This window comes from Hipposideros armiger, unplaced genomic scaffold (assembly GCF_001890085.2).
Source record: "Hipposideros armiger isolate ML-2016 unplaced genomic scaffold, ASM189008v1 scaffold_47, whole genome shotgun sequence".
Taxonomy (NCBI): Eukaryota; Metazoa; Chordata; class Mammalia; order Chiroptera; family Hipposideridae; genus Hipposideros; species Hipposideros armiger.
The window spans coordinates 977,854-997,432 of record NW_017731397.1 but is presented as its reverse complement, the minus strand read 5'-3'; the positions used below and the strand labels follow the sequence as shown (position 1 = coordinate 997,432).

The 19,579-nt window shown below is 45.0% G+C and overlaps 1 protein-coding gene across 2 annotated transcripts in view; it reads right to left on the bottom strand.

Annotated features, from left to right (window-relative positions):
• SNX10 (sorting nexin 10) overlaps positions 1 to 17,353 on the bottom strand; it is a 59,565-nt gene extending 42,212 nt beyond the window's left edge. The window contains exons 1-2 of one of the 2 annotated variants that reach the window (XM_019639971.1): positions 17,104 to 17,352; positions 1,850 to 1,911 (exon numbers count right to left, since the gene is read on the bottom strand). The gene's annotated coding sequence lies outside the window, so the exon portion shown is untranslated. Of the gene's footprint in view, positions 1 to 1,849; positions 1,912 to 17,103 lie in introns of both variants that reach the window. The other variant, XM_019639970.1, reaches the window with a different exon arrangement.
• Positions 17,354 to 19,579: the final 2,226 nt, after the last annotated feature.

The following is a 19,579-nucleotide window of genomic DNA, read 5'->3' as shown; positions in this document are numbered from 1 at the left end:
CGTCGAGTTTCTTCACAGCCCAACCATGTAGGCTGGGAGGGTGGGCATCAGAACAACACTTTGCTTCTTTTACCAGCCCACCTCCTCCCACTCGTGGCTGGCTGCTTACCTTGGGAGTAAAGAAAGCTTTTACCCAGCAAGAACCCAGAGTGGGACGTCTTGAAGGCACATGTCTGCCTCTGTTATTTTCTATCTTCCTTCCTGACCTAACTGCACTGCACTGTGGAGGATGAGACTAGGTTATAATGTTAAAGTTACACCACTAATTATCAAAAATAACAATCAAACCAAAAATAACTGATTGCTCACTGTGTGTCAGACACAGTGTGGCGCTTGTAATATCAAGTATCTCATCGAAGCCTCAAGATAGCCCCACAAGCCAAGTATTATTACCCCAATTTTACAAATAAGGAAGCAGAGCCCAAGGCCATGCAGCTAGTCAGGGAAGGAGCTAGGATCCGAGCCCAGGTAGCTGGACTCAGGAAAGCCTTCCCTCGTAATCACCACACAGGACCTCCACATCTAACACGGCATCCAAGCTACCTCCTTAGAAATACATGCTTAAAAGATAGCAATTAGTGGAGACCATCAACCGTCAAACTGAGTTATTAATGTCTCAAAAGCTTTCGGGGTGTGAGGTGGGGGCTGAGCTCGGCCTGTACATGAACCTGGGAACACGGACGCCAAAGGTCTGGAAATGACTTTCTCATCCTCAGGAAGGAGGTAATACTGAGAGAAGTGTAGGGCATTCACATGACAGACCTCTTTAGGGTTAGTAGCTATGAAGACCAGCTAGATGACAAGGACAATTCAATAAGAAATCACTGACAGCCTGCTGTGTGATGGTTCTAGGTTTGGTCCTGGTGAGGGCTAGTTTTGTAATGGTTAAGTAACTCCCCCTGAGCTCTAGGGCCTAAAGCTGCCCAGACAGAGATAGGAAACGTTCACTTGTGATGCAAAGGTCATGCTATGTGCCAAAGGAAACCACACTGATAACAGGGCTACAGGAAGAAGGACGCCGCCGAGGGAGAGGCTTCACGAAAGAGAGAGGATATGATGAGGCCTTGATGCTTCATTGGGACAAGCAGAGGAAAGGGGCCAGCCTGGGCCGATTAAGAAGCGGTATCACTTTCAGGACATCTAGGGGTCTGGCCCCCCCCCCAAGAAGGGAGGGCCTGTGTTGGCAGACTATCACAAGGAGGTTCAGTCCAGAAAGGCTCCGATGGACATTCTAGGATGGGGTGAGCGGAGGAATACGAACTTCTATCCTTTTGGAAGGCAGGGATACAGCAAGTAGAAGCCTGACACCATGACCACGACTCATCTGTGTGGAGGGTGGAGGATAGATTGACAGGGAGAGAAATGACAGGCTGCGAGCTCCATCGGGGGGCTGCTGGAATGCACCACCAGCCAGCAGAAAAGATCAGGGACTCAAAGTGGGTTGGGGGGGATGGCAAAGCACACGTGAAAATAATGAGGAGCAGAGCACAGAGGATTTGGCGGGGGGCAGCAAAACTATTCTGTGAGATACGATAACATGTCAGACATTTGTCAAAACCCATAGAGTGCACAACACCAGGAATGAACCCTGATGTAAAGTGTGGACTGTGTGACAATGATGTGTCCATCAACACAGGTTCATTGATTGTGATAACGTAGGTACCACTCTGATGCTGAGGCTGACAATGGGGGCGCGGGGCAGGCAGTATATAGTACTTTCCCTCAATTTTGCTGTGAACCTAAAACCGCTCTAAAAAAAACAAACACCAAGTCTATTTAAATATATATATAAATGACAAAAACTTGGACACAAAGCACAATGGTAAAAAGGGAGTCAAGGATGACTCACTAGACGTGTAACTGGAAGAAGAGTGGTGTCACTGGCAGAAGGAGGAAGTTGGAAAGACGAGCCTGTTTTTAGGAGTAAGAGACACAGGACATGAGTTCAGTTGGGAAGAAACAAGGTGAAGCAGGACATCCACCCGGAACAGTCTTCAAGCATTTCGAGAACAGCTTGGGGCTGAGATAAGACATGGATACAGGTATGCAAATCAGGGACAAAACGTCAGCATTAAATGGTCTTCTTCTAAACTGAGTGATAAATTCTCTCTCAAAAAGGAAAAGCGTTGCAACACCCTGGAAATAACAATCTTTCACAAAGCCCATCCCTTCTGTTGCAAAGAGCTGATGTGGCGGAGGCCATTTCAGTTATTTGTGAGAACAGTCTACAGGTCAAGTTCAAACCTGCCCAAAGGGGCATCAGTCTGCATATGAAGCACTTGGCAAGCAGGGGATTTTTCAGTTTTAAGTAGGGGTGTCCCCCTAAAAGGAGCAGGAAGGACACACTGAATGGAAGAGGCAGTGAAGTTGTTTAACGCCAGCCTGGTGTGATTTCTTATTCTGACCTTTGCAAGGGAAGTTATTTAACCTCTCTGTGCCTCAGTTTCCTCATCTGTAAAAAGGGGATAACTGCCTACTTCATGGATCTGCTGTAAAGATCACATGGACAAATAGAGAGGCGTGTGCCTGGAGCTCGCTGTCTGCTACCATCACTGTCCACTATCCGTCCTAGACTTCTCCACGACCCCTGTGGGGAAAACTGCTGAGGTCTCTTCCTCAGGGTCACAGAGCACTTGTTCCCTTAAAAAAAAAGAAGTTTTCTCTTCAAGTATCTATTTTATCAGATGGGATTGCAATATTTACGGGAGGAGAATATTTTAAAACTATATGGTCTGAAACTCAGCCCAGGCACGTGAAATGCACAGCTTGGCGTTTCCTTGCAGCAAATCATTTACCCAGTGATGTCCACTGCCCGGCCTTGACCCAAGAAGGCTAAAATAAGACATAAGGAAAGTGCTTTTTAAAGTAGATAAAAGGCCAAAGTTATTCCTTGGACTATTTGCCTGAAGTACTGACTGTAATCCAAGCCCATCTGACCCATGGTATCTGCAGACTCAGTGTGGCAAAGTTCTCGAAACAGAGGTCACAGTTTGTCAAGGCTTCCCAACGGTCAGGGAAATGAGCTGACTAGAAAAATCAGCATCCAGTCTGTGCCTCCTTATAAACCACTAAACTGATTTCCTGGGATTTTCATGTGCATTTGGGCAGAAGCAGCCCAGATGCGCAGGGTCCAGGCACCCATAGACAGCTCATTAAAAGTCTCCATGTCTCCTGCTCTGAGACACCAGAACCCAGGATGCCGCCTGGTTAACTGTCCCCCAACCCCCCAGGCAGTGACCTGGGATGCTGCGGAAACAGCCACCTCTCCCAGCCCTTCCCAATGTCACTCTACAATAAGAACTGCTATGTCAGTAAGAAAGGGGAAGATAATTATCATGTAATAACAAACTCTTTTTGAGTGTTAGTGTTTATAACTTCTAAGGAGTGGAAGTTCCCTACATACAAAGCCCCTTGTTCTGTTCCATACTTTGAACCCTTGGGTTTGTAAGTTTGAGAGACGAACTGGGAATATCCAGTCATGGAGGGAAAAGACTCAGCCCGTGGGAAAGTGAGGAGGAGGCGGGGGAGGGGCAAGGCTGTGCGGTAGAGAGAGGGACCCAGGAGACCCAGGAGACAGTAGGTTAGGAGCCCAACCAGGTGACTTCTCCACTAACCTAGGAATGTCTACTGAACCTGCAAAGCACATAGNCTTACGCTCTATTGCCTTTAATGATGGAGGTAAGATGGCAGAGGGTGGGTTCCAGGTGGAGAGGACAGTATGATTACATGCAGGGAGACAAGAGGTGCAAGTCATGTTTGGGGACAAAGTGGTTTGCTGTGGCCTGAGATGGTTGGTGCAAAGTGAGACTTCAGAGAAAAGATGGGGTCAGGCCTGTGGCTTCCTGTTACCTGGTCCAGGGCCATAAGTCAGTCTTGTTTGATATTTAAAGTGCCTCCATCTTTCACGAAGTTGTATATAGTTGGAGAAGCAACTCTGTTTTCTCAAAACCAAGGTGTTTAGTTCTCTTGCATTTGAAGGTGGAAAAGCTAAGAGGCAGAAGAACAATTGATTTCCTCAAGGTCTTACTGTTAACTAGATGGTACAATGCCCCCTTATAGTCCATGGAGATAAACATCGGCACCCTAACCCCTTGGCATTTATTTTTGATACCGTTTTAGTTTGAAAATATTACATGTGACATTTTTTTAAAATCTCTAATTTTGTTTCATAGCACTTCAAGCGTGAGCCAATAAACTGACATCTTTATGGGTCACTATTGTGAGGTTATATACAAGTCAGTTAAATATAAGTTTATATTAGGAAAACTTTCGTAGAAAAAAATTAGAAGGCAGGTCCCCAGAACTCATCCGTAACTCTAATACTGCTTAGAGAAAGGAAAAGAACGGGCCTGTCAGGTAATCTAAGGAAGCCCTTAGATCATTTTGAACCTACAGGGATCCTAATCTCATCAGTCACAGGAAAATCACCTTGGAATGTGTAAGTGCTATTCTAGTTCCTTCCTTCCTGAGCACCTAGTGGGTAAAAAAAAAAAAAAATGACCAGAGCTTCAAGGCTTCCCAGCTTGAAGAAGACCAACATGGTCTCTCCCCATCATCAAGGGGAGAGACCTACATACTATGTGAAAGAGCCCAAAAAAATGCTCTCTGACCTCTGAAAAGTAAATATCCTAAAGCAAAAAATTCTTTTTACATATTTTTATTTAAATTTAAAATACAATGACTCAGGAAGTTTGAAAAAAAGCGAAATAAAAATATCACCCATAACTAAGGTGACCGTATAGCCTGTTCCCTTCTAAACCAACTAACTTTCTCGTTCTTCCCTTTAACAAATATTTATCGAGCATCTGCTATCTTCAGGCACCCTGGTAGGAGCTGAGTGGAGACACACATCCTGTTGGCACTACTTCCCAATGTATCCTAGATCTCATCAGCATCTGTGTTGGCAAACCCTAGTTCTGGTCACCATCGTGACCAGACTTTGCCTCCCAAATGACTTTTCGTTTGCCCCATACAATCTTATTCTTGACATATTCAGAGCGATCTTAATGCAAAATTCAGACCAAATTCCTCTCCTGCAGAAAACCCTCCCATGGCTTCCCACAGCAATAAGAATAAACTCCAAACCTCTCGCCACGACTTAGAAACCCCACGGGTCTGATCCCAGCCTGCTTTCCTACTTCATCTCCATCCCCTCTCCTCTCTCCTCTACGCTCTGTCACACCGGCCTTCTCTCCATGTCGCATGCATACCAACCCCACTCCATCCCAGGGCCTCTGCGCTTACTGGTCCCTCTTTTCAGAATGTTTCCCCCTAGATCTTTCCTGTGTCCTCAGCTCAAATGTCACCAAAGTCATCTTTACTACAATACCTTCACTCAGTTTCCTCCTCTAAGTCATTCTCTTTGCAAGTATACTGTTTTATTTCCTTTATGGTACTTATAATCTGAATCTATACTATGTATTTGTTTACACGTGTTTTCCCTGGAATGTGAGCTCCAAGGAGGCAGAGATTCTGACCAGTTCATTACTGCACCCCTTTGCCCAGCACATAATAGCCGATGGGCAACAAATAACTGGAATGAATGAACCAACAGTGGACAGGAGAGTAACCGTGAGAAAATATCCTTATTTAATCCTCAAAGTATTAGAAAACCTTTTCTGTTATTCTGTAAAATAACCAACTAGCACTATTGTGTAGAAGTAATAAGATAACATGTTCACCCAAGTACACATCAAAAACACCAAGAAGCAGTATCATCTGGATGAAAGGAATTAGATTTTTGCATTGTAAGACTTCCCCAAAATATAAAGAAAAAAACTCTAGCAGTCTCAAATTTATAACGGGGTCCCTAAATGGCACTTAGGTCCATGACCAAGTTTTTGATGGTCCACAGCAAAATTGGAAAAAGAAAACAGTGCACTGAACTTTTTATAAAGCTAAAGTCTTTCGATATAAAGGATTCTTCTTTATTCTTAGATTATATCTTTGCTATTTTGGGGTTATCAAAATATTCTCCCTTTTTTAAAAGATAGGGATTGTGTCTGATAGGCTTGGGGGAGGGTTTTGTGTCTTTCCTATAAAAAGCAAAAAGGTAGCAATTCTGTTCGAGACCCAAACCTTCTTTTATAATTTCAGTAATCCAGGAATTCCACAAATCCGGGTACCATTCATCTCTGCATTCCCTTCACTCTTTCTCCCGTTTGGACCCTGAAGGTTTTACTAGGCTCGCAGTTGGACCAACTCTAATCTAGTAAACCTGCTGCCTGGAGGGCTTAATAAAGCTCTCCAGGGCTTGTATGGCTCTATGGGAAAGGGCATAATCCATCAATCAATTAGTGATGTCCACCATGGTGGGAAGGAGGGTGGTGAGTAGACGGGACATGAAGTGGAGGGAGAATGACATGTGCAATGAATCTGACAAAAATTGCCTCTGTCCTAAGACATGTCAAAGCCCAATATTAAAACCTGGTAAATTATGGGAAATTTAAGTGACTTGTTTGGCCCTTTAACGTAAGTTGTTGCTGAGCAAAGAGCAGTAGAGGGCAATGAAGTAAAAAATGTGCCCAGTGGTGAGCTGGCCTCACTCACTACCTCCTGGTACGTGATTCATTTCCTGCCTCAACAAAACCTTGGGAAGCTGTCAGTGCTGAATCCACNGTAGCAGTGGAGGTGTGCACGAGGTGAAGTGGTTGTTGGTGTGTTTCCTCATTTGTGCTTCTCCAGTTGGAGACAGAAAGTGATGAAACACAGTTGCTAGGAGAGGGACCATAACATCTATTCAAGAAGGATTCTGTGAGAGATACTCCAGCGGAAGGAGACAGACACTTGATGCAGCTCAGGGCCTGCAGGTGACATGGTGAGGCCCACAGTGGGGAAGAGAGCATTCTTGCCCCCACTTCTGCACTGACGCCCAAGGGCTGGTCTTGCATTGCACAGACAATGAGCGGCGTGTTCTTGGTGGGGGACGTGAGTAGTTTCAGTGATGAGGCACCACCGCACATGGCTTCCAAGCAGAAGTTGCAAACTCACTGTCACCTTCTGCTTTTTACGATGGGCAGTTCCCCAATGGGCCGCTGGCAGCCTCTTCTCTTCAGCTCTGTACTCGTTCTCTGTCCTGGCTACCTCTCCCACGTCACATGCAAAAGAGTCCGGAATCAGAACTGCCTTTGAGGCCAGCCTGGTCACCTCCTAGTGGACATCTCCATCCAGACACACTGCAGGCGTTTCAAACTTACTGTGCCAATCCAGGCTGGTTGTCACACCACACCTTTCCCTTGCCCTTCCACAACCTACCCAATTCTACCACCGCCTGTGTTATTCATTTGAATTAACAGTGTCAACATCTACACAGTGACTCGAGCGGGAACCCCAGAAACTATCTCTGATTTCTTCCTTTCCCTTACTTTCCAGATCCAATTGGCAAGCAAGCCCTGCCAATCCTCTCTCTCGGAATGCCTCCTAAGTCCACGCCCTTCTCTCAGCCTCCAACGTCGCTGGACTAGTTCAGGCTCCTGTCATTTCTCTTTCGGATGCGAGCTGGGATAACGGTAGATTCCCAGGGCCCAACACATTTAGCAGGTACTTAGTAAATGATTTTTGAATAAACAAGAGAGAGAGAAAGTGAATGAACAAAGTCATTGAGTGAACAAATGAGCGAGGAAATCAATGAATAAATAAACAAAACAATAAGTGCATGCTGTATAGAAACACAAAAAAAACAAGGAATATATAGTCTAATGGAGGAGAGGCAACCAAGCAGGTCCAAGGCATCAGGCGATAACCAGGGTGCTACGGGGGTGGGGAGTGGAGGGATGGAAACTAACACTTGTTGAGCGTCATCCAGTTGTCAAGTACTAAACNTGTATTGGGAGTGAGAGTGGGAAGCAGAGGAGGAATGACCAAGAAGCTACAGAAGCTCAAGTTTCTGAGCCTGTGTGCACAGACCACCTCCGTGGTCCTGAACCTCACTTTGCATTCACAACGCTATGTTCTGTTTCTTCAAGGGGACCCCAAAGTCCCTAAGTGTTAGGCCCCACAAAACCAGGCAGGAGATGATCAATAGTGTGAGGCCAGTAAATTTAAGATGTCTGTGACACATTCAAGGAGCCACAGTCAAATTCAATGTTAATGTATAAACCTGGAGCTCACAAGAGAGAGCTGGACATCTGCATCAAGAAATCAGCAGTGTCAAGTCACAGAAATGAATAAACCTGGTTTGCCCAGGGTTTGTCACCGCATCTGCATCACCTGGGAATTAAGATACAGCATCCCAGGTCTCATCCTAGACCTAATGAATTAGAATATCTAGGAAGTGAGGCCCAGAAATCTGCTTTAGCAAGTTTCCCAGGTAATTCTCATGCATAAAAATGTTTGAGGGTTGGGGCCGGCCGAGTGGCGCATTGGTTGGGAGCTCGCTTGGGATGCCAGAGGGCCCAGGTTCAGATCCCATATATGAGGGCCAGTAACACTGCCCTCTAAAAAAAAAAAAATGTTTGAAGGCGGTTGGTTAGCTCAGGTGATTAGAATGCAGTGCTCATAACACCAAGGTTGCTGGTTTGAGTCCCACATGGGCCATGCAGCTGCGCCCTCCACAACTGGGTTGAAATAACTACTTGAATTGGAGCTGATGGGTCCTGGAAAACCACACTGTTCCCCAATAAAATTTATTAAAATAAAATGTTTGAAAACCACAGATCTAGTTAGAAAGTGCACAGAAAAAAAAAAAAAAGGACCCAGGACAGGCCCTGAGGAGCTGCCAACTGGAGGGGTCGGGGAGAGCAAAGGAACAGGCAAGGGAAGGGACAAAGCAGAAGTGGCCAGAGAACAAGAGGAAGCTGAGGGGTTCAGTGTTACAGAGGGGGGGAGCCCTGGGAGGCTGGATCTGAGCACTTGGATGAGCACCTGAATGGAATCAGGGCCAAGCCAGCTGTTTTGAGCCATGTGCACGAAGAGAAACCCCAGCGAGGAGAGACAGGTCCAAGGAGGCAGCGCGGGAAGACCCTGAACTCAGCCCCTCCCATGAACACACCAAATACATACCTACATACAGAGCAATTCCTCCTGAAAAACAACTAAGAAATCCCAGCGAGGGGCACAGAAAAGGGTGTCAGAGACCTTGCAGCCTTTGGGGGTTGAGGACAAGGGTGACTTGTGACTTTCCAGTTCCAAATCATTGCCTCCGAGTTGCCTGTGGTATCCTTCCAATAAGCCCCCCATTGCCGGTGCTAACTTTAGGGGGTCTCTCTTCCTTGTAACCAGCAAGAGCTACAGCACTAAGGGGTGAATTAGCAAGGATACTGTAAATCGTGGGAAAAGAACGACAAAGCCTTTCAAAGTCCTGAGGTCACCTGCCACCAACAATGCATTCAAACATCCAGAGGCCGGTTTTAGCTGAAGGAATCCAAATCAAAATGTCATTTCTGGTCCCCCTTTCCTTTAGGGTTCTCTCTCTCTCTCTCTCTCTCTCTCTCTCTCTCTCTCCTTTCTGAGACTATCAGAAATACATTCTGCCCAGAGATGGCAAAACTGGGCTTGATGGGGTCAGGGTTCCAAGCCCAGCCCTTGTGGGTGTGCAGCCAAAGTGGTCAAGAGAACCGGAGAGCAGGGAGCCACAGAAATCCAGCTGTGCTCTGCGGACGGGAGATGTGTTAGTGAAAACACGAGTAAGCGCACGCAACGCACACGATGAGGAAGCAATCGCACGAGGGTCCCCCTGTTCTCAGTACACAGACAAGCTGGAGTTGTACTGTGCTTAAGACAGAAGCTGTGCGCGGATGTGAAAGAGGAACCTGGCTGCTGACGGGGAGGCCATCTGAAAGGAAAATACGGTGCTAATGTGGGGTTCGTCTCAGGTAACGTGGGGCTCGTCTAGGGGCCACAGAGGAGGCAGCACTCACTGTCACTGCAGGTGTCAGCCCGGGTAGGCTCTGTCTCCTACACGCAAAGGAGGTAGCTCTCAAGGCCATGTCAGGGCAAGTGCCCCACACCGATGACAGCTGGGCAAAGCTAAGGGCCCACAAGGCTTGAGCTGTGTTTTTCCGCGTCTCCTCTGATGCCCATGGAACTTTGGCCAAAAGCTGCAGGGGCCTTCATGGAATCAGGGAAACACTCAAAAAGGCACAAAGAAGGAAAATGCACACCTGAGATGGAAAGTGGGAAAGGAGGTTGGAAAGAAGAAGAAAATAACCTTGTGCCACTGATCGCAAAGCTAAAATGCTCTGACGTTTTCGGTCTACTTCACGGTTTTTGTAAGTAACCAGGACAAAGCCCTGTTGCCCGTGGTGTCAGTGACCAAATTTATGATAACCCAGCCCCCAAATTACAGCCATTTATAACCTGCATGGAATATGTCTGAGGCTCAGAAGTGGGACTCTCAGAATCCTATCGTTCAGAAGATACCCATATGGCTTCGTAAATTTTCCCTTAATTGTTTTATCAGAGAGAATGCCAGCTTGGCCTCAAAGTAAACACAATGGTGGAAATCTTAAAATAGAGCACTGGAAAAAAAAATGGCATGGGAGCAGCTGTGGGTTTAAGTCATGAAATATCTCTAAACAGTAGGAAATGGCTGTCCTACTACCTATTACCCAGGACTAAATGATCTAACGTAAATCAAAGTGCCCAGGGCAGTGTGCAGAGTGTGGCAAGTACGGCATAGGATCGGTCCTCACCTCTTTCCTAGAGCATGTCATTATACCAGACATGTAAAATGTTCCCAGAAACAAGTCAGAAAGCTTTATCACACTCCTGAGCACAGGACTGGTCCTAGGGGAAGTCTGTCTGGTCCTTGGGTCCCCCCCTTTAATTCCCCTCATTCCTTTTCTATTCTTCCATCTCCAGGAATCCAGGGATCCCTACTAGAGGGGACCAGCTATTAGGAATTTAACCAGGAGTTTCCAGTCCGAATAGGAAAGCGGTTCCACACTTCTTTTTCTTATTTTCCTAAGGGTATCCAGGCTCTCTGGCAGGGGCCGGAGGGGGGAAGATCTACATGTATAGATTATTCTAAGTTCTGCTATTAATGAGCCAGATTTCTTGAGTGTAAGAGAACATACTTCTCTTATGTTCTCTTCTGAAAGGGAATATATTCTCAAGCGAATATGTTTCTTCAGTGCAGTTTTTACCTGCAGAGGTGGATAACATGAGATCTGGACTGCGAAAGCCAGAAAGCCCAGGTTAGACATTTACTCCGGGTAGGATGGAGTAGGAGAGGGATAGGCTGAGAAAATACCAGTGAAAGGGTATTCTGCACTACACCCAAGAAATAAAAATGGAGAGATGAATGCTGTTTTTTAAATGTTTAAAGACCACATAAGGTGATCTAGGGTAAATATACTTCTGGATTGAGCAAATTTTTTTTTGCTACATACGACTCCCGCCTTCAAGAGTGGAGGCTGAGGCAAATCTTTGGGAAGAGTAGCAGAAAAGGCAGCTGGGAACATTCGCCTGGAATCCAGAGGACTGGGGCCTCCACACAAGGAGAGACCATCGCCTACCCAGGCAGGAGGACCCTATTAACACTTGTAGTCATTTATGTCATTTTCTCATCACAGGCATTCTTCAGTGTTGCCCTTTTTTTCAGTACTACATACTCATTGTTCTTAAAAATAAGTGATTTTTTTGTTTTGTTTTTTTGTTGTTGTTCTTCAGTCTAGTTGTGGAGGACTTTGCTTCACTGCCCCAAGTTGGCACCATTATTACGCTCTTCCCGGGTGAGGCAGATCAGTCGCCGGTTTCTGGACAGCCGCTCACTGCGGCTGCTGGCCACTCACGCTGGCTGCCGGCTACACACGGTAGCCCATGGCAACCCACTGCCACAGGGGCTGCAGCCTACACCGTCGCCGACGACTCTCGGCCACCCAGCTCCAGGTTGAGCTGTTGTTCAGCATCTTAACTGTGGAGGGCAGTGTCACTGGCCCTCATATGCGGGATCCGAACAGGGGCCTCTGGCATCCCAAGCCAGTTCTTAACCATCGCGCCACTCGGCTGGCCCATGATTTATTATTTTGATGAGTTTAAATTTATTTCAAAATTTAAAAGTTTAAAATAATAGGAATCTATTGATAAAATCGTCCATACTATCATCCCCTTTCTAATCCCACCCTCCAAAGGCAATGACTAGCTACAACTTGGGGCATATCCTTCCAGACTTTATTTTTTTCAAAAAATGAGATCAGACTGTATCTACTGGTCTGCACATTGCTTTCATTACTTAAATATAGAATGGACATTCTCCATATCAGCTCTTTTATAGCACCTTCTTCCTTTGCTCAAGTAGGCAAGTATTTCTGAGGGATAAAGTCCTAGAAATGGAATTGATGCATCAGAAAGAAAGCCAATTTTTGAATGTTCCACACACTGTCAAAGTGTCTTTTGAAAAGGCTGTACCAATTTACTCTCCACAGAAGTATATGACAGTCTATTTTCCCAACACCCTCACCAATGCCGGATGTTAGTAACCTAAGCAAAAATGGTTTTGTGGTTGTTTTTAACCCACACTTATCTGATTATTAACAAAGTTAAGCATTTTATATACACATGTGAACTGCCTATTAATAACCTATGCCCAAATTTCTACTGGATTATTTTTTTCCTATTGATTTCTAAGAGTTCACATCTATTATATATATATTGCAACTATTTGCTTTATTACTTTGTCTTTTTTAACTTTGTTTATGACATCTTTTTCCTTCGAGAAGTATAATGTTTCATGAAGTTTTATTACTATTTTCCATTAAAGTTTCTGAATTTTATTAAACTTGGTGAGGTCTTTACTCCTCCAATTATTTTTTAAAACCATCTTATATATATATCTATGTACTGTAAGATACATAGTTTTGGTTTTGACATTTAATCTTTAATCTACATGGAATTTATTTGTGTGAATGGCATGATCTCATTTTTTCCTATGGATAGACAGCTGTCCCAGTAGACTTTCCCACAGTCAATTTTATCATATGCTCATTCCTAGCTTTATAATGGAGCCACTTCTGGGCCTCCTGGTCCTGGTCATACATGACATATTTTGACATGTGGCTAAACAATACATTACAAAATGAATTGCCTATTAGTACAAATTTATTTTTCCAGGTAAGCTTATCAGTTTGTAAAAATTAAATGACATTAAAAGGGTGGCCTAAACTAATACATAAAGGTCTCATGACCTGTCAAGTCTTATTTAGTCTTATTAGAGTATCATCCTTTGGCCGGGAGGTGGCCTTACTTCCTAGTGATTCACACACTACACAGAAATTTCAGACTTCATGGAATTGTGTTTGAATTTACAAATCGCTCATCAAAAACTTTCCAACACTACAATTCTACCAAGAGGCCTGGGCGGCCTCCTTGTGCCTCAACCAATACACATTCTGACTCTTTCCCCGTCTCCCCCCCAAACAATTTTTATGCTCCCAGCTCATATCTTTCAGAGATATAGATTCCCATCCTAAACCACAGTAAAGAGGCCTGACTAACAGGCCTCTTTTGACATGCCAAAGGGGGTTGTATTGGTTTTTTTTTTTCTTAGCTGAGCCATCCTGCCACCTGTTGGCAGCTCAGTGGCAGCTCAGCTCAGGCCGAGAATGGAACCAGTGACCATGCTGCTCAGAGCTCGCACTCTTGAGCAAGCTCTTAACCAACTGAGCCACTCGGCCGGCCTAGGAGGTTGTATTTTGATAGGCGCTTCCTCTGTGCTTGTCTCTCACACATTGTGGCAGCACATGGGAGAGCTGGGAGTCATGGCATTTCATAATTTATTCCCCTGGCACCACTTATTCCAAAGGGAAATATTGGGGTGTGATGGAAAGATTATGAGGCTGAAAGTCAGGAGACCTGAGTTTCAGTCCCCTTTCTACTTCTAATTAGCTGCATAGTTCCGATTAAGCTATTCTGCCTCTCCTTAGGCCTCAGCTGCCTGTGTAAAACGAGATTGTTAGAATAGTCATTACTAATTTTTCTTTCCACCATAGGTGACGCTTTAAGAATCTAAAGTAAGCGGTGGTTTCTCTCCCCCAGAGTAATGCCTTTTTGCACAGGAGTATGAAATCATACACTTCCAGGGGGTTCATAGACTCCCTAAATCCTATCTCTGTATTCCCTAGGTCAAGTTCACCGAGACCTACCACAAGCTTTTAAAAATAACAGAGAATACAACAGAAATGTATACAGAATCATGAAACCTTAAGCAAAGTTGAATTATTTATAGAACTAAAAACATCTCCCCTGCAGAAACTGGGAGGAGGGAATAGTTATTAGGAAAAACAAATTAAAGTGCCAATTAAGAGTTGCCCTTGATTGAGGCCTGGCTAAGCCCTTTACATATATTCACAGAGGACAGTACCCACCCCAAGGCCAAGCTCCATCATTTATTAGTTGTCTGACTTAGGCTTAGTGCCTCAGTTTCTTCATCTGTAAAATAAAGGCAGGGGCAGGAATAAAAACATTACCTAGCTCAAGGGTTGTTAATATACATAGGGTATGTAAACAGGGCCTGGCACACACAAAGCCCTAAATAATTATTAGCAATTGCAGAAATCTGGGACACACTTGCTGGGCGGTTAAAATTGTGAGCTGAAGTGATCAGGGGAGTCATAAATATCTTGATGCCTTAGTTTCCCAGTTTAAATAAAATCCGCTTCATAAGTTCATTGTGAAGGTTAATGAGACTGCCACACAAAACCTCTTTTCACCATGCCTAGCACATAACAAGTGCTCAAAAAATGTCAGCTCTTGTTATCAACAATTATGGGAGACAAGGATTATCATTACCTTTTTTTATTTCTGAATAAAGCATAAATCAGACTTAGAGAGGTTAGGCGCCCTGCTGATAGTACGTCAGCTAGCAAAGGACTGGGCCAAGACTTCAACTCCGATGAGACTGAAACCAGAAGTTGTAACCATTACCATGTATAATCTCTTATTTGAACAGGGCTTAGGGAACATAAAAGCTGATTAATACCTACTAGATTACTACTAAGAGAAAGAAAAAACTTGGTGATAACAGCCCAAAATGTGAGGTATTCTCCATGGAGGTCAGCCATGACTTTGGCCAAAAGCCCTTCTTTGCCATTCTTAGAAATGAAAGCCTGCAAAGGATGGACCCTGCTCTCAGCCAGTTCTAAGCCCTTCACAAGTAGTTGTTAAACCACAGCCCTGCCACCAAGCCATTTCCCACAGTAGCTTACCTAACCCACTGAACCCTTTAAAATGAAAGTAGACATCCAAAAGCTCAGGAAAGACACTTCAAAGTCTCGCAGAACTGCTGTAGAACACTAGTGTTAGTCTTTAACTAAAACACTTTTATTTGGGCAAGAATAAAGGTGTTTATTTCCATTTTTCGGATACCAAGCTCCAGGAGGCCTTCCTATAGCAAAATAAGAGGAAGTTCGTATCACAGCCCACAGTGGTGGGCAGTGAAGCGGAGTGCCAGTCAAGAGAGCCCTAGTAGGGTGCAGTGTCACCTAAGCAAGTTCCCCACTCTTTCAACACCAATTTCCATAACCTCAGTGAAACAGTAACCTCGAAAATAAGAACGAAATAGACTGGCAGAAGAAACAGCATGACCCAGTTAAATACAAGTTGGTACCAATGGCCTTACTTCACACCTTCATGTATTTACTTCTGGATGTGTTTTATTTTTGTATCTTTATTCAAAACAGCCCCATTCGTCAATTTTAAATCTACCATGCCTTTAAAACAAAGAAAGAAAGAAAAGAAAAAGCCTCAGGAATAGGCCTCACTGAAAGTGATGGCAGCAGCAGCAGAAGCGACCAAGGAACCCCCGCTAAGCTTGGTCAATGGATGGAGGAGCTGCTTCTCACTGGTGGCAGCCACATCACCTCCTTCACCAAGGGGAAAAAAGGGAGTTCACACATTCCAAGCCTACACCCACCCCCACGCCCCCAAAGGCGGTGAGAACCTTGCAGAGGGAGTCCGAAGCCAACTGGAATCTAGGCCCCTTTCTGCTCCCATCTGGCTGAATGACTCCCCTCCCCCGGCCTTAATTATCCCATCCCTAAAAATGAAAGGTGTCAATGAGATCGTGTGAAAGCCTCCTTTCTGCTCTAGATTTTAAATTCCCATATTCTTACATGTTAATGTGTCTTGCGGAAATAGAAGCCCTTCCAAAATGGAGTCACTTATGCTAAGCACCACGTCACCAGAGTCAACACCTAACTTAATTACAGTTTCTGCCTCTCCCAGGAATGGAATATTAAATCAGCCAATCTGGAATGCCTTGGTCAGTGCTAGTGAAGTAATCTGCTTGATAGACTCCTGCCTTCCCCTAAGGAAGGTTCCTTTCCACAACCAATCAGCTTTTTTCTAGTATAACTTCCATGTCCCTCTCCCTTCTGCCTATAAAAGTCTTCCATTTTGTACAGCTCCTCGGAGCTCCTTTCTATCTGCTAGACAGGATGCTGCCCGGCTCATGAATTATTGAATAAAGTCAATAAGAGCTTTAAAATGTACTCAGTCGAATTTTCTTTCCACACTTTCAAGCAGGACATGTTGCTCTCAATATGTGACCATTCCTTCCAATAACCCGTGTATAACCTTAACATAAGTATGATGCATCAGAACTGAAAAACAGGTTGCTGCTTTCCTGTGGCACCAAACCTGGTACTCAGTCAATGTGGGTTATTCTCTAGGGACTTTTCCCTCAATCCCACAATCCCACGGAAAAAAAGAAAAAAAAAAACAACAACAAGAAAAAGAAAAACTAAAAAACAAAAAACCTGCCTACCCCCCCCCCCATCCCTAAACCCAAAGCTACCTTTTCATAAATAAAAACATACCCATCCAACCAGGCCTGGTGTAAGGTGCCACAGCACTTTTTCCAGCATCCAGGATTCCACCTCTGCCCCACCCTCTCCTCTTTTTACCCGAGAACCCATGGATCAATACGTTCCAGGCTCGCCCCTGGCAAACGACCATTTCTTCCTCCCCTGCCCACCTCAGCTGGAAAGGAGGCAGCTCCCCGGCTCCAATCCCAGGAGACCCAAACCTCTTCCCAGCTCGCAGGGAGCGGCACCTGGGCGCACCTGGAAGGGCCCCAAGCCTCCGGGAAGGCAAGGGCAGCCGGCTCGCCCCACCCCAGCCCGGCGGTGCCGGGGAGACCTCCCCGGCACGTCTCCTGTCACTTACACGCGGCTCCTCCGGGCTGTCAGGCACAAGAGGACGACCGGGCTGGCAGGCGGCGGAGTTTGCTGACTCAAAGGCGCTGCAGCGGCGGCGGCGAGCGCTCAGGAGCGCACACGAGCGCAGCCCCGCGCTCCCCGCGCACGTAGCGGACCCGCGCCCGCGCTCAGCGCCCGCGGCGAAGCCTCGGGCTTCCGCTGATCCGGCCGCCGCCACCACACCGCCCAGCCCAAGTACGGCTCCGGGTCGCCCGCTGCGCCACGCCCTTGTGCCCGCCCGCGGAATAGGAGGCCGACCTTGGGTCGGCTAGACTGGGGCAAGCGGTGCAGCCGCGGGGGGGCGCCGCTGTGCCAGAGCCCAGATTCCTCCTCCTGTCAATGAAACCGGGCTAGGGAGAAAATACACCAGCTTGCCTGGATGTTGAGGCTGAAGGTGTGCAAAGTGGCACCCTTTGGAATCAACACATGAAAGCCACCTTGAGCTTGCTAACTCCGCCCCTTACTTATGGGGAGGATTGATTAATGGGGAGAGGTAGAGATGAATAGAGCATGCGATGAACAAGGATGATAGCTGTTAAAGGGTGGAATCTAGGTTGGTGGGCATAAAATCTTTCAACTTTTCTGTATGTTTGAAATCTTTCACAATAAAACTTCTTGGGAACAAGAAATGAGATCTGTCAAGGCCTGAATCAGTAAACCGTTTCCCAAATGGCACCTTGGACTGTGTCTGACCCATCTGTTTGCATGGACAATAAATGACTGTTACTGGTTTATGTATTTACTATACTATGCATTTTTATCATTATTTTAGAGTGTACTCTTTCTACTTAAAAAAAAGTTTGCTGTGAAACTATTGGCTGCCACAGCCTCATGCATCTCATGTTTACCACATCGCTTAATTGCATCATTTTCTCTTGTGCTTGACTTAATCCCATGTTGTTTTGTACAGTAATAGGCTGTACAGGCTTGTAGCCTAGGAGCAGTAGGCTATACCATATAGCCTAGGTGTGCAGTGGGCTAGACCATCTAGGTGTGTATATGTGCACTATGATGTTTGCATAATGATGAAATCACCTAAGGATGCATTTATCAGAATGCATTCCCACTGTTAAGCAACATGTGACTGCAATCACTGAAACTACTCATTGGTGACTACATGGCAGAATAATATTTCATTTTTCAGACAGCCTAATATTTCATTTTTCAAGCACAAATTTTCCCCTTAGATACAGCTGGCTGCTGACTATATCATTCAGGGCCATCCCAGGCCCACCTGAAATGTTTATCCTCCCTCCTCACCTAATTGGCTTTGCATAACAAGACTTCTAAATCTACAACGTTATGTCTTAACATCTTGGATCCTGAATTTGCATCGCTGAATATTGATTTTTTGTTTTGTTTTTTGTTTTTTGTTTTTGTTTGTTTGTTTTTTTAGCTGAGCCATCCTGCCACCTTTTGGCAACTCAGCGGCAGCTCAGCTCGGGTGGGACTCGAACCACTGTTGCTCAGAGCTCACACTCTTGAGCGAGCTCTTAACCAACTGAGCCATTCAGCCGGCCCCTGCATCGCTGAATATTGAATGAGGTATTTAATTTCCTAAAATTGCACCTAAGTCATAGCACACAAGTGAATGTAAACATGACCGCTTTTGAAAATCAAATTAAAGTGTATTTTTCAAATTATTGTCCCTATGAGCCACAAAAAAACCCAAAAAACATTGACTGGAAAACAAAACGCAGTGAGTGTCTAAGATCCTAAAAGATATTGCAAAATTAAAATCTTTCTGAATTTATTATCGTCAATAACATGACCATACAACTGTAGACAGAGCAGCAAAAACCTTTGGAGAGTCCATTGGAAGTTATTTAAACATGTTAAAATTGTGTCCCTAACAGAAAAGAAGAATTCAGAATAGAATGAAGCAATAATGGATTGTTTTAGTCCACTCCATCAGTATAGCAGCTGGGCAGTGTTTCTGGATTAAGAATTGTAATGTGTAACCTGAATGCAGGGGACTGAGCTAAATGACTGCCACCTTTTTTAGGTTGTGACTTTTTGTCATCAGTGGGCAAATAGACCAGGACTTTCTGGTGCTTAAGAAATCCTAGCCTACTAATAAAATCACCATAAAATTGCTTTTAAGAAGAAATTCTTTTACCTGCCCAAATCCTGCCTCAACAGTGACTTTTATGTTAACTAGATTCAGATCCAAGCTTTACCACATCTCACTCTGTGATCCTGGGAAAATAACAAACCTGGGCCTCATGTTCCCATCTGAAAAATGGGGAAGATAATAACAGCACCAGCCTCATAGGGTTGTTGTGGAGGTTAAGTGAAATAACTCAGGTAAAGCTTGGAGCTGTGCTGAGTACATAGTAAGTGCTCAATAAATTTTATTTTCTCTTATAACTTTGCTATTATAACTGTTATTATAACTTGATCCTTTTCTCTAATCCCTTCCATCTCCAAGTTAAGTGCCCTTA